Source organism: Sinohyriopsis cumingii, chromosome 11 (genome assembly GCF_028554795.1).
Source record: "Sinohyriopsis cumingii isolate HCF-2022 chromosome 11, ASM2855479v2, whole genome shotgun sequence".
In the NCBI taxonomy this organism is placed as follows: domain Eukaryota; kingdom Metazoa; phylum Mollusca; class Bivalvia; order Unionida; family Unionidae; genus Sinohyriopsis; species Sinohyriopsis cumingii.
This window is the reverse complement of record NC_142971.1, coordinates 102,239,603-102,267,355: the sequence shown is the minus strand read 5'-3', so window position 1 is coordinate 102,267,355 and position 27,753 is coordinate 102,239,603. Positions and strand designations below refer to the sequence as shown.

The window sequence follows — 27,753 nt, the reverse complement described above, 5'->3', positions numbered from 1 at the left end:
GACTGCAACTCTTTCACCAGAAAGCTTTAGACGAAACAGCTCTACCCACTCTGAAAGATTTTAAGACCTTGATGAAAAGTCCAGCACCATCACCAGTACCAGTACCAGTACCACCACTACCAGTGACCAAGACAGAAAAAGGAGAAGAAGAAGAAGAAGAAGAAGGGTTTCAAACTCCACCAGAAAAAGTACGCAAGTTAACAACACCACCTATCTCCAGAATTGGATGGATTAAAAAGATGATGGCCACCCCTTCTTCATCACAAGAAAAAAAGAAAGTGAAGACAGAAGTGAAGACAGAAGTGAAACAAGAACCGATATTCCCTGTTCACACATCCTCCTCCTCCTCGACACCTATTGCCGGTCGCACACGCAAAGCATTGCAATCCAAGAAAATACCCCAAGAGAAAAAGAGTAACATCCTTCAAGAGTGGGTGTCTTATTAACACACAAACAAACACAAAAAAATGGAAAAAGTGTTAACCAGCATTTACTACGATCCCTACCATCCTGCAGGTTACGCAGGAGTTCAAAAATTGTATCGTGCTGCCAAAATGCGACTGAAAAGTCTCCGTTTACCTCAAGTGCAACGATGGTTACAAGAACAAGCTACCTACACTTTACACACACCCATTCGACGCAAGTTTGCCAGAAGTCGCACCCGAGTGGAAGGCATCGATCATCAATGGCAAGCCGATTTAGCCGATGTCTCTCATTTGGCCAGCTACAATCGTGGCTACAAATATTTGTTTTGTGTCATCGACGTCTTTTCCAAATTTGCCTGGGTCGTACCCTTGACTTCCAAATCGAGCAGCGAGTTAGTGCGAGCCCTGCAACGAGTGTTGAAACAAAGTGGTCGTCACCCTCTTCGATGGCAAACGGACAAAGGCACCGAATTTCTGAACCAAGCTTTCAAAACAGAATTAAAGAAACGTGACATTCATTTTTTTACCACCGAGAATCCCGAAACCAAAGCCAGCATCGTGGAACGTTTTCAACGCACTTTGAAAGAACGCATGTGGAAATATTTTACGCATCACCACACTCTGAAGTACATCGACATCTTACCGCACCTGGTGCAAGCGTACAAACAATCTTACCATCGAAGCATCGGACGTGACCCGCAAGAAGTGACTCCCGACAACGAAGTGCCGGTGTTTGAGCGAAAGTTTGGTACGTCCCCGACGAGGGCTGTCCCCAAGAAAAGTGGAAAGTTGGCCGTAGGAGATTGGGTGCGCATTGGCAAAACCAAATGCACTTTCGACAAAGGTTACTTACCTAACTGGACGACCGAATTGTTTCGTGTCACTGGACGAGTGCATGGCCGGCATCCTGCCGTTTATAAATTGGAAGACATGAACGGAGAAGTGCTCAAAGGAACGTTTTATTTGCCCGAGTTACAACGTGTCACCAAAAAAGAAGACGACGTGTACGACATCGAAAGCATTCTCGAACGCAGAACCCGTAAAGTAGGCAAACGACGTGTCAAAGAAGTCAAAGTACGTTGGAAAGGATATCCACCCAGTTTTGATTCTTGGATCGACGCTTCGCAAGTCATCGACTATAAAAAGAAGTGACCATCATGCCCTTTCACACAGACGCAGCTACGTCGACCACTCCTTCACCTAGTTCTACTGTGCAAGATTTACAAAAACAACCTTTGTGGGTGTGGTGTGGAGAACGTGTGCCTAAAACGCAAATCGTCTTTTTCTGCCAAATCTTCGTGGTGTCTTGTGTCGTCGGGGCAGCCATTGCCAATTTGAGTTTGCAACAAGGAGACAAACAATTGTGGACCATTTTATTGAGCAGTTGCATCGGTTACCTGCTTCCCAATCCCTCCCTGAAATTCTCCTCGAACGGAAACCACGGAAACCTTGTGTCCAGTGCCCGTGCCAGTCACCACTCCAACCACAACCAGAACGCCATTTTGGGCGGAGACACGCCTCTGACGTCCACTAACCCCTCGGACAGCCACAGAACTCTGGAATTATGAGTCACCAAAACCAATTTTACTTAACCTTACCCAGTGACAGTTCCATGGAGGTGTTTCCCCACAACACGTTGTACTGTTACACGGCCAAATTACCTCAGGCCATCCCATTAGATCACGAAGCCCATTGGGAAGTGGCTTTGGTAGAAATGATTCACCCAACACAAATCAAAAACATCACTGAAACTCAAAACACTTTTGACGTCGAAATTCTGGACCCAACAGTGCAGCAAACCATGACGACCACTTCTCAACATAAATCACTTCCCAAGACCCCAATACTCCACATCAGTGACACTTCTCCTCCTTTTTACGTTTATCACTTTAAAATTAACTCAGGCCATTATTTTAGTGGTCAACATCTGGTGGAGGCCATCGCTGACAAATTCTATGCAGCATTTGACAAAGTTCTGACCAAACTAAATAAACGTGTCACCATGGAGTACCACGAACAGTCTCACCGTCTACTCATCAGATTTGAAAGTGAGGATAGAAGTATACGTATTAAATTTTGCCCAGAATTGTATGACATTTTGGGTGGAGACCTCAGTTTGGTCACAGATAAGCAGACCAAAAAAATTCACATAGCAAATATTGACAACAACGGGCATTTTGCGAGGTATTTTCGTTTCCTGGTAGAACTGAACCAGGGACTGAATTTGATGTTTGTGTACTCCGATGTGGTGGAGTACAACGTGGTGGGACACACCTCTGTGCCGTTACTGCGTGTCATTCCTTTCAAAGTAAATTCTGCCACAGCCACTGACGAGGAAGGTGGAAACACTTACCACGTTCACCGCGAATTTGTACATCCTCACTATTTGCCTGTCAGCAAGTCGTATTTGGACACGGTCAACATTGCTATAAAAGGAGATTTGGGACAAAATATTCCATTCACCAAAGGAAAAGTCCCGGTGAAACTCCATTTTCGAAAACGGTTCTCTCGCGATTCGTAAGTCAGGTATCCAGTGTACCGAGGGGTTGCTCGACAGCGAGGACACGGTTTAGGAGATATGTTAAAATCGGCTTTTCGTTCGGTGGCCCCTGTGTTGAAACCGATGGTGACACGCGGATTGCACGCCTTGAAAGATGCGGCACTGACGCAAGGCAAAGAATTTCTCCAAAATGTCATCATCGACAAACAAAACCCTAAAGAAGCTTTCATGAGGGCAGGCAAAAATGTCTTGCTGCAAACGGGTAAAGACCTTTTGGGCCAACGAGACACACCTATAAATGCCCTGCACGTTACCGAGTCCGGCATTCAGCAAGGACAAGGCAGAAAGAGACGACGAAGAAAACACCCTTTCACCAGACTTCACACTTCTAAAACTAGAAAGGCAAAGAAAAGAAGAACCGTTCGAGACTTAGACGTTTTCGATTATTGAGACACAGCAACAAAAAAAAAATGATGCACCGAGAGTCATGCGCCTGTTCCAAGTCGGAACTGGATCTGTTTGCCATGCCGCCCACCATGATGACCATGCAAGAATCCCAATGGATGGAATTTCATCCCGTCTCCTCACTGACCGATTCCGCTCACATCGAGTTTGAAATCAAGGGACAGCCCGAAGATTACATCGATCTGAATAGCAGTTACTTGTAATTGAAAGTCAAAGTTCTAGATAAGGATGGTAATGGAGTAGAAGACAGTGAGAATATAGCTCCCGTCAACAATTTCATGCATTCCTTATTCAGCTCAGTGGACTTGTACTTGAATAACAAACTGGTCAGCAGCAGCATGGATACTTACCCTTATTTTGCCTACCTGGAAAATCTCTTGACGTACGGAATAGATACCAAGAATACTCATCTCAATGCTTGTGTGCTATGGGAACCTGACGAAGCGGGCAAGTTCGACAAAATAGATGGAAGCAATGACGGCTTTGAGGAAAGAGAAAAAAAATCTTGAATAAGAACAGTTTAGAACTGATGGATCGTTTGCATTTGGACATGTGGTTGCAAGAGAAATATTTGCTGAACGGGGTAAATGTTCGCTTGAGACTGAATCTCAGCAGTGCCGCTTTCCATTTGTTGGCTGATAATGCTGCTGGCAATCCCAAAAGTCAAATCGAGGACGTCAAACTCTACGTACGACGCGTGGAGGTGTTACCCAAAGTGGGAAACGACATCAGTCAAACGTTGAGCAGAACGACCGCCAAATATCCCATACGTCGCGTGGAAGTGAAAACGTTCACTATTCCCGCTAGCCATCATTCCATGATCGAAGATCATCTGTTTCAAGGACAGTTACCCAAGCGTTTAATCCTTGGTATGGTCGAGAATGAAGCCTTCAACGGAGCCTTCAAAAAAAAAATCCTTTCAACTTTCATCACTTCGACTTGAAGAAAATCGAAGACCTTGTGTACCCGACCTTTCGAACCTAACTTTGATCCCACAAAGATGAATTACTTGAGATCGTACTTGTCCCTGTACGAAGCCACCGGACAGTTAGGAACCAACACCAGTCACGGCATTACGTACGAAGATTACGCAGGAGGCTATGCTTTGTGGGCTTTCGATTTCACTCCAGACCAAGGCAGCGACGAGGGACATTTTCACCCTATAAAATCTGGCCAGATTCGTGTGGAACTTCAGTTTGCAAAAGAACTGCCAGCAACAGTGAACGTCATCCTGTATGCAGAATTCGATAATACCATAGAAATCAACAGTTTGAGAGAAGTCATTCTAGACTATTAGAAGCTATGGAAGACTGTTCTCCCTCTTTACCTAGTGGAGAAGCTTTGAAGATGGAATGTGAGGAGACCGTGGAAGGAGAATCCCAACACAAAGACGAAAAGGACATCGTGATCAAGTCGAGATGTCCAGAACAAGAACAGCAATTGGTCTCCTACTGTGCTACATACCTGGCAGACACAATTACGATATGGATGAAGCATGATTACTATGGATGTCAAAACATCAGTCAAGAAGAAAAATTCAACGAATATCTGGACGAAGCTTGGAGTCTGTTTAAAAAAGACGTGTTACGTTGGTGGTATAAAGACTTGCGTGAACATTTCTGTCCTCCATTAACGACTCGAGACATCCATTACATCAAAGCCCTCTTTGACAAATTCAAAGAGAAAGTCGAGATCGAAATTGATCACTTATTATCAGCAAAAGAACATTTAGTGACTTATTTTGATCGTGATTTTTCTAGAAACGATGAGAAAGCAAATCGTTGATTTTGTGACTAGTATGCTTATTTTGTTGTCTTCAGCTAGGAAACGTAGTGTCCATCCATGACTCAATGACTTGCAACAGTGGAAATCACAATTTCATTCACAACGTTGCCAACCCTGTTTAAAGTAGAGTGTAAATTGAAAAAATGTTTGTCATTTGAAAAAAATGTTTGATGTTATATGGTTGGATTATTGTTAAAAAAAATGTTAGAGTTGTTGGTTAATGTTAAGTGATTTTGAATAAAAAATGTTGTGTTTTGAAAAAAATGCCTTTGTCTTTTGTTTGGCTATAAGAATGTTGATTCATGCTCTTTGACTTCTTACTATCCCTCTCATGACACTCACTGAACGTTGCGGCTCGAAAACCGTGGAGGGATGTTTTCCTTCACGTCCGCGCTTTGACTTTAAGAACCGGGGGGGAGTTTCCAGTCTAACCATCCATTGTCGACTCATCCTCCTACGAAGATGTGCTCCAAACTAGCTAAGCTAAACGAAGCCTACGTGAATTTGCATAGGGTCAGACACAGTCTGATACCGAAGCCAGAAGAGATAGAGAATGTGAGAATGCTAAAAGTCACTGAAGACTGATAGAAGAGCTCTTCAGAGAAGAAGTGAACAGGGAGAAAGAAGAATGGACAGAGAAGTACAGACTTCAGAGACTGCAGCAACAGCAACGACAACAACAACAACAACAACAGCAGGAACCTGAACCTGACAGAGGCTTTGTCGATTGTCGTATCGACACCAAAGAGTTCTTCTTCTCTTTCCGAAGAAGCAGACCTATCGTCAGAAAGTCTATCCTCAGAGGACGTCGCATTCTTAGAAACTAAAAGATTGCCATAGCAAACAAAAAAACAAAAAAAAACAAACAAAAAAAACAGCCCTTTTCAGAGCTACCCCAATACTCTAGAAAAGAAATAACAATCGATTTGCCAATGTGTGTAGGTAGAGTAGTGTGAATATAAACACTAACTCTTTTTTTTATAGTGAGAGGGTATGTGTTTGTGTATAGGATTGTGTGTTTGTAAGTGCTCACGTACGTTTGTGTGGATAGTAGATTAAGATCATGTTTTTGGCTGTTTGAGGTGTGGGGAGAGTAGATTTGGGGTTTGATTGCTTTGAGTATGTGGATAGTATATTGAAGTGATTAATGAAAATTTTTTTTAGAATAGAAATGGGTAGTATAAAAAAAGTGAGTGAATGTTTCTTTTAGGTCCGCGCGTTGTTTGGTCATGATCTAGGTAAGATCAATTTTATGTTTTTAGGGGGATGTTTTCCTTCACGTCCACGCTTTCACTATAAATTGAAACTCGCTGGACAGTCTAGCTACCCTTGTTGATTGATCAACAATAAAAATGAGTAGCAGACTTGAAAAACTTTTTGAACTCCAGATGCACCTGGAATATGCCAGATGCCTCCTGAACGAGCTGGCTGCGGAGGCCCTTGTGGAAGAAGCCAGGATAGAACAGGATGAGGAAGAGAGAAAAATGAAAGAAGAGGAGGAAAGAAAGAGAGAGATCAGGTGTCACCCTATGATGAACCCTGTGTGCAAGGTGACACCTAAGCCAAGAACATCTCCCCAACCTGTAGCTACACCACATTTACAACAGGAGGTAAGGATGCCAATTCATCCTAGAATAAGAAATAGAAGAAGAGAAAGGGAAGTCTTCACTATTCCAGAGACAGAAGATTGGAATAGTGAAGCCACTCAACCCGCCTCTGCGCTTACAGCAACAAGGGTGAATTGGCAAGGAGACTCGAGTCGAAGATGTGTGTGGTGCCAGACCAGGAAGGTGCCAACATTAGATAGGTGCATCTAGAGTTAAAAAACAGCCCTTTTCAGGGCTACCCCAATCTCTAGAAAAGATATAACAATCGATTTGCCAATGTGTGTAGGTAGAGTAGTGTGAATATAAACACTGACTCTTTTTTTTCTTGTGTGTGTGTGTGTGTGTGTGTGTGTGTGTGTTTGTTTGTAAGCGCTCACGTATGTTTGTGTGGATAGTAGATTTCGGTTTGTTTATTGTTTCTTAGCGTATGTGGAGAGTATAGTTTGGGTTTTGTAACCGATCACGTACGATTGTGTGGATAATAGATTTGGGGTTAGTTTATTGCTGATTCACTTATGTGAATAGTATATTATATGAAATGAGAAAGTAGGGGGGATGTTTTCCTTCACGTCCGCGCTTTCACTATAAGAATCCACAGTATTCGTCGTTCAAACCATTCTACAAAGAATAAAAAAAGAAGATGGCTTCGAACCAGCTCGATAAAATGAAAACATTGCAAGACGTCCTGGACAATTTAGGTATGATGGAGCAAATGTTAGTGAGGTTAAACGAGGATCACTATTCTTATAGCCCACATAGAGTGAAGATGGAGATTAACAACTTAAGAAAAGTAAAGGAAATGATAAGTGCTGTGATGAAAGAAATAAAGGAGGAGAAGGAGGATGAAGAGGGAAGGATAAAGATGAGAGTATGGAACGAGAAAATTGAAAAGGAAGAAGAAAATGAGAAGAGGAAGAAAGAAGAGGAGGAGAAGCAGAAAGAAGAGAAAAAGGAGGAAGAAAAGAAAGAAAAGAAGAGAAAGAGTGTAGGAGAGAAAATAAGAAGTTGGTGGAGAAATAGAAGAAATTAGAAGAAGAAGAAACCCAAAGGCCCTTTTCAGGGCCACCCACATTTCTCGAAAAGAGACTGACTTTCCATTGCCTACCCCTTTTTTAAAAATTTAAAAAAAAAAAAATCCCATATTCAATTCCCCTTGTCCCTAAAGTAGTTTTTTTTTTCTTTTTTTTTCTAACATGTTCAATTCCCCTTGTCCCTAGACAAACCCAAACTCTATTCCCATGTTCAATTCCCCTTGTCCCTAGACAGACCCAAACTCTATTCCCCATGTTCAATTGCCTTTGTCCCTAGAATCGATATTTTTTTTCCATTGTTCGAATGCCTTTGTCCCTAGAATGGATATTTCCTTTTTTTTCCTTTCTCCAATGTTAAATTCCATTGTCGCTAATCTTACCCAGGGTTTTTTGCCCATGTTAAATTTCCATTGTCGCTAATCTTACCCAGGGTGGTTAATGTTAAATTTCCATTGTCGCTAATCTTACCCACGGGGTGTTTTTAATGCTAATTCCCATTGTCGCTAATCTCACCCCATTCACTACTTTTAGCTATATCTTTAATTATTAAACAACAATATCTGAACAAGTCACGCGATAGTCTTAAGTTAAGAAATCTGACAGATCCGATTTACGAAACTATCCGCACCACCTTAGACAGCGGTGATGAATAAATACGTCGTTGACGTGGAATAGTGATCTCGGATAAAAGGGTGGGGCAATGCATACACTTTTCGAACCCCCCAAAATGTTCTTTTTAATGATATTTTCGTCCGCTTCTACCTTGTGCATGTAATTGAATGATATCAGTTAAAATTTCCTCTTTATTGTAGCAAACTGTGCAACTAATATATTATGATTTCACAAACTATGAGAACCTCTAAGTTTCAAAGAATCCTCAGATCCTGTTGATGCTTAAGAGAAGCAACTCCAACAATGTACAAATCTGCAAGATTTGTTTCCCGTGACACCTTCATGACCAATATTAACTGCATCATCAAGTCCTTTAAGAACAAATATTTTTCAGAAAACAAACATTTTCTTCTAAATTTTAAGTTGTCAACTATGTATGACCTCGCTGGCAGCGACAAAGAGAGGGATTATGAAAATAGGTTTAATATCAGCACCTCTTTTTCCGATTAGCATAATAGTAGTAGCATAAACTATATATTTTATGAGGCACTAACTCCAATTTTGATATTTATTTTTATACAGCCAGGACTCTACTTCACAACCACCACCACCACCAAGCAAAAACAACATGAACAATTTCACAACTAATGTGATCATAATAACCTTTAAATTTGAAAATAAAAACCTTATATGCTACGACCCCTGTATTCACCAAACTCTTAAAATCATAATCCTTTGTGATTCTAGTATCCACCATACTGTTTGAATCCTAGGCCACCGTACGTCATGTATCCAATAAATATTTTCTTTAGTTTAAAAAAAAATTCCATATTATTAGTATACTAAACGATTACTTTTTTCAAAATGGCATTTGGTATGTGTTGTATGAAAATAAGAATTTTTTCACTGGTTTCTCCAACGAATTTTACTTGATCTCAGACTGTATGCTCTTGCTTTATAAACGGTACTAAACTTGTAAATGTCATTGTAATACATAAATGGGTGAACGTTACAGATGTTATGGTGATACATCTCCATTTTAAGCTGATGTAGGTCATTTTGGCACGAAATTAAATCCATGTCATGGTTAAGGATACGATACTTTAATTTGTCTGTTGTGGACATGATATATTCTTAATGAGGTCCTTTCGATAACTGTGTCAGGTTAATGGGTGAAGCTTCGGTTGTTTATCAAGAATGCCAAGGGATGCAATGTTGCAGAAACAGCGTTTGTACTTTCTGAAATATTTGTCATAAGTTGAAAATTTTGCAGAGATCGATATATTGAGGAAGGCGGGAAGGATGTTAAATGTTCCAAACCTTAGATCGGCTTATGTTATTTATGGCGATTAAATAAACCTAAAATATTGATTGGTTAAGTTAAACCGGGAATAGTTTAAGAGACCAAGTTTCGTGTTTTATAAATATATTGCCCGCAAAAGTTGTCACATTTTTTTCTGCGGAATGCAAGACTTACTGACTCCGAGAAGAATAGCAAGCATTCTCTCATTAAAAGGTCCAAGGTATGTGTATTGAAAGTCTTGAGAGACCATTCTGTCAAAGAGGAAAAGAGAGCAAGGTACCGTGTCTTAGTTTCATACAACATTTCTTCGATCTGAGTCTGAAGATAATTGTTTGAATCTGTTTGTCTTAGTTTCATATATTTTCTCTTTGATTCGAGTCTCAAGAAAATTGCTTTCATTTATTATGCTTTTATGTTTTATTAATCAAGTATTCTAAGAATGTCATATGTATTTTTCTTTCATATGAGTCTTGAGATGATTTTTGAATTTATTTGTTCAAATGTAATATGAATCATGCATGCTAGGAATTGATTATTATTAGATTTGTAGGATAGTTATGGCACTGCATTGCTGGTTAACTTCGTTCAATTTGTGACATAATGTAGAAAATGCAATAATTGTTCGCCGATTTTGACGTCTGAACAAATGCCGTCTTGACCGAAAGGTAAGATCCGAACAACCCGAGTCTGTAGTTCAACAATAAGTATGTTTCAGGAGTTAACAATATAATGTCCAACATTGTAACCAGCAATCAGCACCAAATTTACCAAAATCAATATTTTTTTTTTGCCACCAAAATTAAAACGTATTACAATGTACATTAACGATATTTACTGCGGACTCGAGGTTGTTCGGATCTTACCTTTCGGTCACTGGTGAAATCCAAGACTATCCAAATGTAAAAGGGCACTTCTAGACGGCATTTGTCCAGACGTCAAAAATCGGCGAACAATTATTGCATTTTCTCCATTATGTCACAAACTGAACGAAGTGTGTCGAGCTGTTTTGAAAACTAAACTATTCTTGATTACGACTGGCTTAAGTTGTCAATTAACAGATGCAATTAGGATAAACTAGCAGTGTTGGAACTACCGAGGGGTGCTGACTGGTGTCTTCCCTTCTGTTATATTGTTACAGGTTATATCCCCCATCTCTTGATTCATTGAGGATTCTCCAAATTTTCTTTGTAACAAACCCCTGTGGGTTAGAAGTGGTACCTGGTTCCATTCTGAAAGTAAATGTATCTCATGTTTATAGGACTACAGACTTTTAAAATATTATTGGTTCATTCGAAATAGAGGTTACTGTGCCAGACTTCAACCACCATATTTGACTGCGCAAAGTGGTTGACGCTATCACTGAATCTCATCTTTGTAGTACTCAACTTTTAGTCATGTCGAAAAGGAAAGCAGAAGATTCAGAATTTTCTCCGGCAAGGAAAAGAAAACAGAACTGGAAGGACAATTATGCCGTCAGGTTTAGATTTGTGAATCCATATAGTAATAGAGAAAACTTTGCGTTTTGCAAATTGTGTAATTATGATTTCGCTAATGGGCATGGAGGCGCCTATGACATAAAACAGCATGAAAAAAGTTAATAAAACACCATCTTGCTGCTTCATGATCAACATCACAGCCTGAACTTACGTTTAAAAATACCAGAGAGAATGTTGATGTTATTCGATCAGAAGTTCGTTTAACTACCTTTATTTTAGAAATGAACCTTCCTCTTTTAGTTGCTGGTTTTGCTGGCGATTTTTGCACTTTTTCCAGGCAAGAATTACTCGTGTGCTAGAACAAAAATAGTTCAATAAAAAAATTCGTACTGAATTCAATCATCAATGAAAGATGGTACATTGGAATCGATAATGATTGAGAACAAAAGAAAGGCGTGGAAAATAAACAGTATTTGTCTGTGTGTGTCTTGCGCCTTATGAATGGGCAGCCAGCTGGAACAGGGTGCCCGTTCAGAAGGTGCAAGAGTGCAACAAATGTATATATGGCATTAAACAATTAAGTTACAGTCCTACGTTTTCTGATGGTTGTAGATGCTGTAATATGACATGTGCATTAAAGTTTTAAAAATCAGTATTTGTTCCTGAAGATCAGTATTTTTTCATAAGTAGTCAGTATTTTTGTACTCTGGTGTTGGCAGCCAAGCACCAGAGTGGAAAGTGCTACCACTTAATCATTTAAGAGGGTGAGTGAAATTAGTCAGATGATATATTTAAAAATCATAATGATTAGGGAATTTTTAACTCATCTTCTACTGAGATTCAAACCAACGTCCTCAAGTTATAGCATCCTTCGCCTTGCCTGCACGCACCAACCCACTTACCCTCTCAACCAAGTGGACCTGTTTTGAGGATCAGACGAACTAAAAGTTTGGGTAATCAAGATACTGACAGTGATATATTTGTAAATGAAGGAGAATGTAAAATTGCCTATCAGTGCTTAAGACATTTAAACATTTAAATTCCTCAAATATTCCAGATGCATTTGGCCAACAATGGATTTGAATTTAGCAAACTCAATTTTCATCTAATTACCGAAACTTGGCACTTTTTTCAGGCAGAAAAATGCTTTGATAATTTTATTCTAAATAATTTAAAGAATTAGTTAAACGTTACAGATCTCGCTTTAAATTCGGCCGTTGTCGTCGGCAACATTTGATGGACAGAAGAACGCAACTGTGTATCTAAACTGTGTACAAGTTCCATTTCGTAATCAAGCTTTCCTAGATTTTTGATCATAGAAATGCGTTCTTAACAGATGTCAACTACACTGAGTCAAACTGCCTTTCAGTTATTGTTTACAATTCTGCTTGCGTAATGATACAAACTACATCATTTCTCCTTCATCCTTTCTTGCGCACAGGACCAAGAGAAACAGTGCATGCAAACCTGAAGTTGAATGAATCTCACGCGACAACTCTAATCTAGTGTCATAAACAGACTGGTCTATTTGTCAGACCACTGTCGACAGGCAAGTGATTGCATTTTCCTCTTGCATAATTTAACATCACTATACGTTACTCTTTATTTATAAATTACTGACATGTTTCTTGGAAACACTGGTATTTTCTATGAGATCCTGGAAACTAAATGTGCCCACTTTGACCGTTTTACCTGTAGTGGATCTGCCACATTGTGTTAGCGCAATGTATAGGAGGGGGGATAATGGAGAAATCCTACCCGTCATTAAATATTCATATATTCAGATATGCAAATGTACCTGCTAAAACAATGGCTTTGATTGGTTGTACAATATATTCTCTCAGAAACAATCCCATAAACCATCAATTTTACTTCCTGCTTCCGCTTGAACCAAAATTCGTGTGGATACCTTTCAAATTTGAGCAATAACAATTATTAATTGCTGCATCTTAGCTACAATTTTCTTCGTTTATATATATTTAAAAATTATCAGACATACAGGTAATTATAACTGCTGACGCTTTCATTTATTTGACAGCTTATTTTAGTGTGCAAATTTAACAAACTAGTTTGTATAGACCATAGTCACGTTACCAACTGCTAGACCAATTTGAATTTTCGTTTCATTCTTTTATCAGTTTGACTTTATTTTCTCTTTTTGTGAATATTGGTTGAATTTATTTGATATTGTACTTACATTGCTAAGTTTTTTGTTCATTTATATGTCTTATCGTTTGATTGCTTCGTAAGAAGTTTAGCTTGCTTAGTTATTCACATACTGCTATAGTCTGTCTCTATTTCCACGTTTGTTTTTGTACCCCCCCCCCCACCGATTTAAAAAACTAGAATGTTTAATGTAATAAAAAGTGCATAGAACTGAGTCAATTGAATCATTGATTTATAATTTATAACCTGACTGTGACCAGAATGGCCCTAATGCTGGCATCCCCTGCACCATTTCATGCTTAACGGACTTCCCATACTAACACAGTGCCATATTGCATACACTATAGGCTAGTTTATTTCCATCAGACAGCATAATGATGTAGTTCATCCTGTTCGGTAACTGCTGAATAATTGCATAAGTAACATAACGTTGAGAATTTGGAATTATATCCCTCTGCATATTTGAATATAGAAATTAAACTGCTTGTTAAATCCACATGAAAAGCAAATTTGTAGTTGTCATTATTTTCCTTTGCTTGATTTGACACTGTAAATATCGGAAGCAGACGACATATGTATGTACATCTGTAGTTGTGATACACCCCTTTGCTGAAAATGGACTTGTCCAGAAACTGGAAATGGATCCGAGCATGTCCGTCTATTGCACTGAAAACTTCCGTTCAGCATGAGACGCGCATATGATGACAAAGATATTTCCACTCTACTCAGAGTCAGGTTAGAAACAATAAATCATTGAATGAATTGACTAAGTTCCTTGCATTTTTTATCACATTAAAGGTTTCCCATTATTTAAATCGGTCTTATTAGTTATATTCATTTGATAAGTGTTCACGCGTTTCTACTCCAAGATAGTAGTTTGTTTTCTGAAGTGTTTATGATTAACTTCATTTTGATTACACTTGATATAGGGTGAAAATTTGTATAATTTCATGTTTATGTCATTGCTATTTTCTTTTTAGAAAGACATTTACTTCTTTTAAAGGGGCCAAGTGGTCTAAAGTGCTCTTTGTTACTGATCACTGCCATCTCACCTCTGTCTGCGTGGGTTTGAGTCTTGGATTCGGCTAACATGGGTATGTGAGAAAGCTTGCCAGTAGCTTCTCATGGGTTGGTGCTTCTTACAGGGATTTTTCCGGGTTCTTCCTCCACCATTAATACTGGCCGCCATGCATAGCCTATCGTGTGCTGAAATATGGCGTTAAACCCCACAACAACAACAACAACTTCTTTTAAATAGTTGATATTCATTTTATATTCATTGTATATTTTACATAGCTGCTGCATACTTGCCAGAGCGTTGATCATTTTCATTGCATGTGATTCAAAGTTGAAGCAACTCTGTGGTATTCTGAATCATCCCAACTTATTCCTGTTGTGTATTCCTGGTGCAAAATTGGGTGTAGATATCACCATATTTAAATCCAAAGTGTTAGACATTGTCCAAGCCCAAAAACCTGACCTGCTGATTCTTTACATAGGTTCCAATGATGTTGGAAAAGATGTGAACATTATTTACAAGGTATTTTTACTTGCTAGTTTTACTTTAGAAACATTTGTAATTATTTGTACCCAATATTTGCAGCAGAACTATTATAAATTTGTATTGTATATTTAATTTATTATATTGATCTTACAGAGTAGAACTGGCTAGTGATGAATTCCAAATAATCTCTCTAATTATAATAAGACCATCATAATTTTCAAGAATATTTTTGCATGTTTAGCATTTATATTGTCTAGTCGTCCTACAGTCTAAGACATGGACCCAAATTGTTATGTTTTGGGGTTGAGGTCTTACTGTCGAATTAATGGTGCTTGTGTAGCATGTTTTGGTGTCACCTAGCATCATAATGAGAAGTCAGATTTCAGAAATATCTCATTTTTACAGCCCATATCAACACTTTTCTACAAATTAAAGTCATAATGTTTTAGCGAGATTGTTCTTACTCTGATGCTCTTTTTCTAATAAATTCAAATTCTCCCACAATCATGTGGACCTATTTTCAAGTTATGTTGACCTACTTTTCATTTGCCTGGAATGTGATTTATGCCGGGAACACCATAATTGGATTAAGTTGAAGTATGTTTCTTTAACAGAATGAATAAAAACATAGAAATATAGAAGAAAGTGTTTCAATACCTTTATTTCATTCAAGATTCTTGTCATACTTTTAACCGATTTTGGTATTCTCGGCTTCCAACAAGCTAGGTTTATTAACTAACAACCCACCAAATACAACAAAATATACAAGCTTAACATCACGAGGAGGGTAACATTAATTAGGTAATATATACATGACTTTATGAGAAAATTTGTACCATTGCATACAATTTTTACATTGCTACAACAAAATTTAATAGTATGCATTGTTCCTAAATTTTGCCATATGATGTCAAAATGGGATAGTTATTTTTGCTTAGAGCTTGTTAGTTGAACAAAATAACCATGGTAGCAGATGTTTCTATGTTTGGATCATTTTGTTTATATTTCCAAATACCAGCAGTTACCATGGTGATTTTCTGAAATTGTCAGATTTATTAGTCACATTTTAGTTAAGTTAATTCTTTTTGTGCATTTCTTTCACTTGTTACAGAGACTTTATTCATCAGCTGCTGGAAACGAATCCCACACTGTTGGTCGATGTTTGGAATTCTGCCTCGAACCACCATTAACTTTAAATCTTTGCATTGAAACTCGACTGTTTTACCAGACTTACAAAGAGGATGTGCTGCACTAAATGATGGCATTTTTAAGCCGAGAATGTGATAAGTGTCATTGTATTGACTATAACCCATTGTTTGATCGAAGTGTGCATTTAGCACTTGATGGACTCCATGTAAACAGAAATGGTGCATATGTATTGAAAACAGTATTGGAATCATTTGTTGTTTGTTTGGACATGGTGCAGATAAATAGCGCTGAATTTTTTTATCCTTGGACCTGTGTCCAAACTCATGTTTTTTTTTTTAAAGAGACGTAAAATTATTAATGTACTTATTATTTACTTAAGAGTAATTGGACTGACCAAAGTACAGATAATTTGTTTATGTATATTGATAATGTTTTATAATTATGATATCCATGTTCCACTTTATGGTTGATAGTCACAGGTTAGGTTAGGCCTACCACAGGCTTGTGCAGGCTCTGACTTTTGAATGATGTCTGGGTTTTCACAAAGATTTCATGGAATTATTCATATGAAACATGATTTATATGATCATGTCATATCTACACCCACCCAGAAATTTTAAAAGTCATTGACCCATCTATTGCTCATAGATCAAAATTATTGTACTCTAGCTTTATTTGTGCAGTAACATTCTTTGCTATAGCTATCTAATGCCTAATAGTTGTGCACTAATATAATATGTCTTCGGCATGTGTTAGACATCACTGTAGACCATGGGTGCACAAACCCTGGCCAGATGGCCGAATCTGGCCCACAAACTTGTTCTGTCTGGCCCTCAGGACAAATTAAAACAACACAGAAATCTGGCCTGTGAACAGTAATAATATTAAAGAAATGTGTCTGTGGCCCTCAAGTGGTCTTAGAAAATGCAGTCTGGCCCTTGGCCAAAAATGGTTGTGCACCCCTGCTATAGACTATGACAAGGAAACCTTATAGTTATGTAACTGATACATTGGTAAAGCTTCATTAAAAATCAAATAAAACAAATAAACATCTTTCTTCGATGACTCGAATTGCTATCTGTCAGTTACAATACAAATGATGATATAAATCATGCCACTTTTTAATGTTAATGTTATCTCAGAATGTGCATGTTAATTTGTAGTAAAATTATCCTTTCATCAGCATATAATAAAATCATTAAGTGTGGCATATCTTTATTCACAGTACAAAAGCTCAGTATGTTCCTACCTTCTATAATGGTATTATTTCTAAAATTACTATTTATTATTCAGTCATAACAAAATGTGTTCATTATTAACCAAATTGGTTTCTTTATATTTCAATTCATTTTAAGAATGTACACACGTTAGAAAAGAAATTTGTTATATTGTTACTACTAACAATATTTTTTGTAATTAAAAAAACATTTGAGTGGCCTGCAAAAGTCTAAAACAACTAAAAAGAATATATACAACACTCGTGCAATGGGAATTTTCAATTTTTAACAAAGGTACACAAATCGTATTGGGGTTCCTGTGGGTATTTATGAAAGCCAGTGGGTTTCAAAATTTTGTGAGTACTTATTTTTACTTCATTTGTACATATACATATAATATTCAAACAATGTTGTTTACTGCTCTAATAATTGATTTATATTTTGCCCAAAATTTACATGAAACCTAAAAATTACAATATTTGACCATCTTAGAAATTAAGGTTTGGTACTGTACATCTAATCTATTATGCAAGGCCATGCCTGCTATATTTTCCAATTATAGAGTATATAATCAATCTTGCAGCTTAGTTAAAACATATATTAACTTATTCTGTAGATGACAAAACTGAATCTGTTCACTCATACAAAAACAAAATGTGCCCACTGATTATGTATTTGATTCAAGTTTATCCAATGTGCATGTGTTCATTAATACATACATTGCATGTGTGTGTGTGTGTGTTATTACAGACTATTGGAACCTGGGTAAATGCAGCTTAAGTTTGCCTACTTAAAGTTGTTACTGTTTAATTTGTTATTTTTCTTGTCTTTTCCCTTTTTCCATGTGATATTTTTACATGAGTGGAAAAATAATCATCAGTGATGCTATTGTTGGCTGATAGTAATTTACTGACATCTGTATAGCTACTTTGTTACGTTATGATTACTAAGTCATCTGAGAATTGTTAACTGTTAGCGATTATTTACTGAACATAGACTGAGAATGGCCTATTCATTTCTGTATGTGAAACACTGACATTGCCAGCAATATGAATCTATCTTACACTGTTTACATAAACTGCATGTTTGCAAAATGTTAATAATAATGGAAATTACATTTTTATGTATCTTTATTTCACAATAATTTTTTGATATTAGAGTGAATATTCTTCACCAGATTCCACCCCTTACAGCTCATGTGTGCAGCCATCATTATAATATTGTTCTCATATTCTTCTTTTTTTCTTTCCTGTGAAAGGCATGCACTTAATTTTACAGTTATGATTCCAGTGACACATTTACATGGTCTTTTATTTAACTGTAGCAGGTTTCCTTTTCTTATGTGTCAAGAGTTAATGCTGATACTTTGAGAAATTTGTTTCTATTAAAAAATAATTCTCAGGAAGATAACCATTTAAATGCTTTTGCAGATATATACTTTGTTATGCAGGTTAGAGCAGCATGAGATATTAGTGAATGTCAGTGAGGATGTTGCTGTAATTTTGTTGATTTTTAAGAAGCATTTTTAAGGTTTTTATATTTGTCTACATTGAAAAGTGTGACTCAATTACTGTCAGATATTTCTTTTCTCATTCACGTATCTTTTAACATAATAATAGTGCACTGAAACTTTAGAAAATGTGAATCACATGCTACTGTCAGCACAAATTGGTGAAATCACAAAAAAAAATTAATCAAGTGAGGCTATGAAAATATTTTGTTGAGAAAAATCTGTGGCAGATAACAGTATTTTGGTCCTTATGAAGACCTTAATCATGATTATAGTAACTTTGTAATGACAATATTAACTGATTCGTTATTACAATTGTACTTATTTGGCTGAAATATTTTATATACTGGGTAACATATTAAAATACTCTTGTGCATAGTAACAGTGACAACAAGTTATGTTTGTTGGTTGCTAACCACTATTGAAGAAATGTATTTCAGCAGTGGCATGTGAAGCTGGAAGAGGAACTCTCAAAACCACCTACTGCATTAGTCATAAATAAAAAAACAATTAGTTCTGGTAACCTAACCATGTTAACGGTTACTTACCATGAATTTCTTTATGTTTAAGTTGTGAAAACCTGACCATTGGTGAATGATAACCCAAACCCCCCCACCATTATATACCCAGTTTTCTGTATTCACTGTTACATTTTTAAGGCCATCTTGATTATCATATGAGTAATTTGTGGAGAACAATTGAATGTTCAGAATATATTTTGTTTTCCACTTCTTTATTTACTGTTCTCTGGAACATACATGATATTTAAGGTAGCAATGAAAATAATTACTTATTTAAACATTTTAATTTTTGATATTTTATCACTTTGGCAGGAACAGTTTCCTTTCCATTTTATTGAAGAATGGGAACAAGCTTTACCTCTAGGACAGTTATCAAAAATAACTACTGATCTGCATTTTTATATCCAGTGCCATTGGTGAGATATTACAATAATTGTCATTAGAAATGCGCCTTGAAATTAACAGATACATGTTTTTGGTTCACTGATAGTTCTATCTATGGCCTAACTTCCATGATCCATATTTTATGGTATAGTTAAACTTATGATTTTCTTATTTTTCTGTGATTTAGTTTTACCTTTATTAAACACGATATTTTCCATTGGTACACCAGCCTTGAATCACACTTCTGGACTTTTAAAATGCATATTTTCCAGATTGACAATAGCAGAACATTATTTTTTATTACATCTTACTGAAAACTGACCTAACTTATGGAAAAAATCAACTATGATACTGACATCTTGTTATGGTTGGCAGGTCTGCTTCCTCGATGTATCCATTTTACTTCCCCACCATTAAGACTGTCAGCCATATATGACCATTTAAGTGTCAACATTGGTATTAAAACCTCAATTCCACCACCATTACATCATTGCCTTGGTACCTAGGAAAAGTTTTTAATATTGTCAATACTAACATTAACTCAGTTTATGTATTTAAAAAAAACAAACAAAATTGGTCCAAATACATGGTCAGCGAAAGTCCCTGTGATTTTACTTGAGTAGGAAAATAATGAAAAATTATGCCAATGTTGGCTGATAGTAATTTACTAATGGCTGTGAAGCTGCTTTGTTACAACATGATTACTAAGTCACTGAGAACCGTTAACGCTTATTGATTATATACTGAATATAGATACCAACATACATTGATAATGGCTTATTCATTTCTGCTAGGAGAAAACTGAAAGTGCCAGTAATATCAGTGTATATTTTAGTTTATTCATAAACTGCATATATATTTGCAAAATGTTTATAATAATGGAAAGTACATTTGTATGCATATTTGTTAAAAATTAAGTTTTTTTATAGATCAACATGAATATTCTCCACATTCCACCCATTACAGCCCATGGGTGTATCCTTATCATATTGTTAGCATTTTCTTAGTTTTCAATTGTTTTTTCTTTCTTGAAAGACTTGTTTATTTTGACATTTATAATTCCACCAGAGACACGTTTATATGGTCTCTTTTTTAACAGGTGTCTTTTTCTTTTGTATCAGGTTTGCTGATACTTTGAGTAATTTCATTCTGTTCGGGTTTTTTTGTAAGGAAGATATCTTTTTAAATGTGTGCACTGATGTATACCTTTTTATGCTGATTCGATCAATATGAGATAATAGTGAATATTGGTGTTTATTCCTGTAATATCACAAACAGCTATTCATAACATATACATGGGAATTGTTCAGTGTCAGTGTATGATTGTATCAGTCAGAAAGTTATTTTTTTAACCAATAATTTAAGAAAAGACTTGATTATAATTGGGGTATTATAGTTTATTGTTGCAACTACTGTGAAAGTAATGTCTGTTCTGAAAATGAAATTAAGGATAATGTGGTAATTAGAATGGTAGTTAATAAAAAAATTATTTGGATGTATTAAACTTTTACATCTGACCATATTAATGTTGACATTATTTTTTGTTGTTACCGGTTGCGATCATTTCTTGCCATCATATAATTTTTTTTTAAGGATCAACACATTCATGCTGCCTTTACGAACCAGTAGCCAAAAATGAAAGATTATTCCAGAGAATTGCCCCTGCAAAGGTACGTAGAAAATATAAAGTTTGATCTGTATTTCCATATCCTATATTGTTTTGTGACTACTCTTTTACAGTTGACCAGTAAAGGTAAACTCTTATCTTTAGATGTGATCAATTTTTCAATCACTATTCTAGAAATATAGCAAATAATAAACTGTTATTTAAAATAATGCAGCTTGGTTATCATTTATGTCCTTTTCCTTTTGCAGTAACATTATAACTGTTGAAACTGCTCTTTCATTGTAGGTATTCAGCTGTTCTGAGTGTCCTGTGAAATTCACTAAGGAAGACTTCCTTTCGAACCATTACCTGTGCAGACATGTTCCTCATATAAGGGAAATGGAGAAGATTATGTGCATGTTTCTTAAGCATTTATGCCAAACTCTGAAATACCTGTTCAGAATTTTAACCCAGTTAATTTTCTTATTGGCAACATAAATGCATTAAAATTTATGTATTATATATTTGGTGTTTTTAACTTGGAAATATGTGATACGAAGTTGTATTGGTTGCATTTTCCAGTATAGGTTCACAGGTATTGTTTTTTCCTAGAGTACTATATTAGCTCTTTTTTTGTCCTTAGGTTATGGCAGTCATCACCACTTTCGAATGAGAAAAACTTCTACTTTTTTTCCCCTTGAACATAACTACATCACATTGTACATTTTTAAAATTAAGTTATAAGACATGTGCTGGTTACAGACACAATTCACGTTATTTCTCTGTCTATAGTGATCCAAACTGTATTTGCATTTATGAGATGAATATTTCAAAATGCCACCAGTGTCCACACACTACTTATGAATGCTATACAAATGCAGTGCTCAGGAATTTGAGTAGCAAACTGCAGAATTTATTTCAAAGATACAGCTTCTATGAGAAAACTGGATACAAGATGACAACACAGAAGTTATATCTCCCATGTCCAATTCTTTACTGCAGGAAACCTCATTACATCCACCAGCTGTTAGCAATACAATTGTGAAAGAAAATGCGATTTATCAGAAGTTACCCATTGCAAAAACTGTGTTTACAACCAATTTGGAAAAATCACATAAAGCCATTTGCATTGAACATGACATGATCACTCACTTAATAGAGTGCCATTTCATGGATTCAAAAAAAAAAGCAGCTTCAACTGTTTGAGGATGCAGCTATCAGTGTATCCACTTTTCCAAATTGTTTAGTGTAGAGGGGGACTTTTCATATTTACATTACTTAAAATAGAAGTGGACTGCAGTGAAGTACCTATTTATTATAAATGAAATAATAAATGGAAGTTGAAGAAAATGCATCAAATTTTGTTTTTGGAATTTTAGTTAACGCAACATTTTTAAACTCTGATAATCTTGTATACAGTGTACATTAAATACTTTCTTATCATCCTATATTTGAAATTGTATTTGTGCACATATTAGGATCCCTTGCTAAAGTTACTATGTTAACCAAAAATTTCTGGATTTAGATAAGATTTATTTGTGATTGTGATAATATCTTCCTTATGTGTATAGTATACAAGTTTTTTGGGTTTTAACACTCTAGCCCAGGGGTGGGCAAACTACGGCCTGAGGCCCACCAAGGGTTTTCGTGCGGCCTAGGAACAAGTCATCATTCGCACTGACTCTGTTTATGTTACTCTGTTTATGAAATAAATGTGCTTCTTTTGAAGTTTAAGTTTTCAAATATTAACAACATATTAACAACTGAAAATTAATTATGATGTTATTTAGAAAAACCTTTTGTTTTTGCTATTTCAAATATTAATTATTTTACTTAATGAACTATGCAGCCCGCGACAGGGTGTAAATTTGTGTATGTGGCACTTGCACTGGAATGTTTGCCCACCTCTGCTCTAGCCATATTGAAGAGTAGAATACTCTTGTCACTGTTTAATTATAATAGCATCACATTTCCTTGTATGCCCATTTGATAGTTTTATTAATATTTGTTTTCTTTATTATTATTTTCCATACAAAGGTAGCCATAGTTATGGGATCCATCCCACAAACTAGTAGTTCAGCAATAGTACATAGTATTATATTGTATTTCTAAATACAGTAGCAAAATAATATGGCACAGAGAGAGAACAGGGGTGCAGAACTTTTGTCAAAAACACGTTGACAATGGGCAAGTAAATTAAAAGTTTACTTGTCTGTATAAATGACCCTCTTGTCTTTGTTTTCATAGTGGAAGGCAGGACTGTTAAAAAGTTTACTTTTATTAAGCTGCACCATATAAATGCATGCAGTTGAGATCTGTGACAGCTGAAACACACCGGATATTTCATTTTCTCTTAGTTTTGTACTTTTATTATTAGGGTCTACAACTTTAACAAGAATGCATTCCCAGTCTCTAACTGCTGCAGAATCGATAGTAGCATCTGAAAGGACAAATAAGAATTTAGCTCTATATATTATATCCTCGACTTTTGTCAGTAGGTCATCAGATTTACAGGTTTTTTATTTGTACCTCACCAAAATTTTATCATCTGCAAAAGATTTTCTCAGCCTTGCTATAGTATATGCTGTGTTAAACAGATTCTTGTAAAGCTCAGTTTGGCTCACATTGTATTTATTGATCACTCTATCTAAATCACCCACATCTTCTTTATCAGATTTGACTTTTTCACTAAAACATTTTAATTGACATGTATTGTGCTTTGCACTTTTTGGTTTGTTAACAGTGCATCTTTCCTTGTGATAACCTGTTCTGCAAACAATCCGCTGGTTTTCATTGGTATAAGGGCCATCTCTTACATGCATTGCAAGCTGCAATTGTTCGATCTTTGTGGGTATCGTGCCACAGAAACTTCAGCAGCCAAGAATCGTTGAAGTTCCATTTCTTTATTTATCATATTCCATGCTATAGTCTGGTTTAGTTTTAAGCTTTTTTTAATTGTAACATTTTATTCAACTTTTCTTCATCTTGCACATGCTTTATAAGAAAACAATCCATCCAGATGCATTCTGTGGAAAAGCTATCATAGTCGCACATAAAATGGTTTCAAGGAATCAATTGAATGGTTCAAAACAGCAGATTCCTTGGGGGAAACTCTATCCTCCAGTCAGTGAAATTTGTTCTTGTTTAAAACAGCACTGTCTGCTTCCATTGTTTGTATCTACAAAACTTGTGGCTGCTTTCAGCCCTAATCAATACATATCAGTAAATAGACAATGCACTGGTATTATACATCCTGGTAAGAATGAATGACATTTGACCGAGTCATATCAGAGACTTATAAAAATGGTACTAGCAGCTGCCTCACTTGGAACTTAGTATTAAGAGGTTAGTGTTAGGACTGATTGACCTGGTGACAGAATAATGTGACTGGGTAGGGCACGATGCTACATATCTGCAGCATGATGCCCCAGTGCTTGACATCACTGCAAACTGTCACACTGAAGATATAGCGATGTGACTGAAAAATTGCTAATGATGAGTTAAAAATCTAAAACACATACACACACACTTAATGTCTTTTCTTCATTTATTTTCATGATTGTTAACTGACACAACATTTGTGGTATTGGTCAATGAAAAACTTAGTAGAGAGTCAGAAATCATTTCATTTCTTTGATGTAATAAATTTGATAGCTGTTCCAATTAAGAATATTTTCATATATTGGACAGTTTGTTTTCCTTTTATTTATTATTTTCTCACACCAGTACTAATTCTAGAGTGACTGCAAGTCAATTCATACTGGACATGATGACATAGTTAATGGTTCTCACTGCTCGGCTCCTTAAAATGTAGTTAGTCTAAACAGTATTAAAATTATTTTGTCCCTCCTTTTATCATGGTATATAGTCAGTAATTATTTTGTTAACCCCAAACTTTTATTTACATTTCTATCCCATCAATAAATGGGTCTTGATTTTGCTCTGTTATATGATGTCCACGTGAAATTGACCAGAGCTATTTGCGCTTCGAATAATGACCCACTAATGTTTCTTTTTCATATTATCAGCTGTCGTCTGTAGTATCATTTTATAGTGAATCTCATCATATGTCTTCGTGAGATGAACATTTATGAAACTTTATTTTCAGTATTTGTATTTGAACCGCTCTATTGATGTTACCACTGTTGAAAATTATTAATGTTTCCTAAATTCTTTTATGCTGTTCTTGTGGCTGGGAATACATAATAAAAGTTTCAAATGGCTATTATTTTGTTTTTCTCACCCATGTGACAGAAGAATCTAGCTGTTTTGCTAACCTTACTTTTCTTATCTCAGTCTAGTCATCTCAGCCAAGGTGTCTATGTACTCAGAACTACTTTTTTAAAAAAGAAGCCCTTGTTTTCTGCTGCTGTGCCTGATGTAGTTGTTCTAAAATCAAACAACAAAAATGTATAACAAAAAACATAATAACTTATGTCAATCCGTCTTTGAGAACACACCATACAAAAACACTTTGAGAGAGAGACAGTGATACACATGCATACAATGTCGAGATTTTTGATATTATGCTAGTTTGTTCCACACAGCATAGTAAATTTTATCTTATATGCAGGCATTGCTCAGTACATTTTCATGTCAGCGTCATTAAATGTAGCTAAAGCTACCTAACTAGTTTTAGATACTTCGTGTGAAACAATATACTGTTTGCAACAATTAATGACACTGACATGACAATTTACTGTGCTACAGATGGGACAAAATTCTCATTGCTGTGTGAAATGAACTATGACGGAAAACACTGATCTGTGCACACAGACTATAGACCTATACACTTCATAGCCTCCCAACTCTCTTAACAACTACAGAAAACTTAGTAACAGCCAGAAATGTGTTATGTCAAACAAGCTTTATTCTAATTTTGTTAAGCATATCCATTGTGCCCCAGTTGAATCAAAAATATACTTGCAATATTTAACGACAAATATTGCACTTACCAGCCAGAATGAATCATTTATCCGTTGGCACATAGCCACTACTACTACAAAAGAAATGTGGGCCCAGTATCGTTCCATTATTTACAACTTAATTTTCTAAATCAGATCTGATGAAAATGAAAAATTCTCTTGTAATAAATATTATTTCTTGTTAATTTCATATAACATTCATATATTAAATGTAATAATACTTCAATACTATGCAACGTTTTATGTTGTTTTTGTGGGTTTTTTTGGCTCATGCATAACTACTGTGTACTTAGATGACACTGTCACGCCACAGTCCTCGTACACGTTTGTATTAATGCACCACGTAAATATTTGCACGTAAACTATTTTTCAAAAGTGAGAAGTTATTTTTTACTTTAAAGGAAATTATTGGGTGAGAAAAAGAATCTTCGTTGGGTTTTGGACCGAGACTAGGAAATCCCCCTCGGCAAGCCTCGTGGGGAGACAAATAATGTAACCCCTTGACTGGGATTGCCTTGTCTCGGTCCAAACCTCAACATAGATTCTATGTCTCTTTCTCACTCTGTCTCCATATGTATGTCTCGTGCTGTCTCTCTATATATATGTCTATTTTTCTCTCTATCTCTTGTTCTGTCTCTCTTGTTCAATCGAGTGAGAGGCTCCCTCTTGCTCTGTCCCACTTATTCTTTCTATCCGTCTTCTCCCTGTATAACTTTGTCTTAGGCTTTCTCTGCTTTTCTTGCTTGATATCTCTTGTTCTGTCTCACTCGCTTTCTCACGCTCTCGTTTTCTCTCTTTCTGTCTCTCGTGCTCTGTGTCTCGCTTCTCTGCACTAGTCTCTCGCTCGTTGTCTTTCACTCGCTCTCTTTCGCTCTGTCTCTCGCTGTCTCGCTCACTGTATCTCTCTGCTCTTCTGTTATCTATATTTTGAGCGTCTGTGTACTGTATGCTATGTCCTGTTATTTCTAGTGTATGTACACATTGGTTTTGGATTTTTATTTATCCGTATGACCCAGAAAAACATAGTTGACACCAACTCTTCACTAATTCTGTTGCACCTAGGTAAATACGAGTTCACGCCTTACAAGTGATAAGGTGCGTTAACAAACACCGCAAGCACGTACGTTCAGCAAATGACTATTATCCATCCTGTACTCGTATTCTTCATTAGCGACTGTGACCCCACCCCACCCCCGGTCATATAAACGCCGGTCACTTCTCTAGCCCGATGGCGACAAAGAACAGTTTTCAATTCAACAGACGGGTAATCTCAAGGTCTAAGCCACTGTATACTAATCATTTACAAATCCTCCAATAAGTAATTATTTACATTTACTACTATCGATACAATAAACATCCGATCAATTTTTATATATATATATATATATATATATATATATATATATATATATATATATATATATATTAAAGTAACCGATACAAAAAAATTCTTGATAACATCGTATTCCTGAGTCCTGAGGGTGTTGACGATGTTAGCAGAAGACAACATTTAATGGTCATTACCTGTATGTTACATACTTTTCAATAGGCATTATCATCTGCAGATTAATTGAAATTTTATAAAACAAAAACTTTGCATACGTGTA

The 27,753-nt window shown here is 36.2% G+C and overlaps 1 long non-coding RNA gene across 2 annotated transcripts; it reads left to right on the top strand.

Annotated features, from left to right (window-relative positions):
• The first annotated feature begins 10,633 nt into the window (after positions 1-10,633).
• On the top strand, positions 10,634-26,382 carry LOC149789182 (uncharacterized). Of its 2 annotated transcripts, XR_016424318.1 has the most exons (5): positions 10,634-12,117; positions 12,606-14,870; positions 15,946-19,647; positions 21,209-21,285; positions 21,528-26,382. It is a non-coding gene; the product is annotated as an uncharacterized LOC149789182 (long non-coding RNA). The 2 variants fall into 2 exon arrangements; XR_016424317.1 differs by having other exon boundaries at positions 10,634-14,870.
• Positions 26,383-27,753: the final 1,371 nt, after the last annotated feature.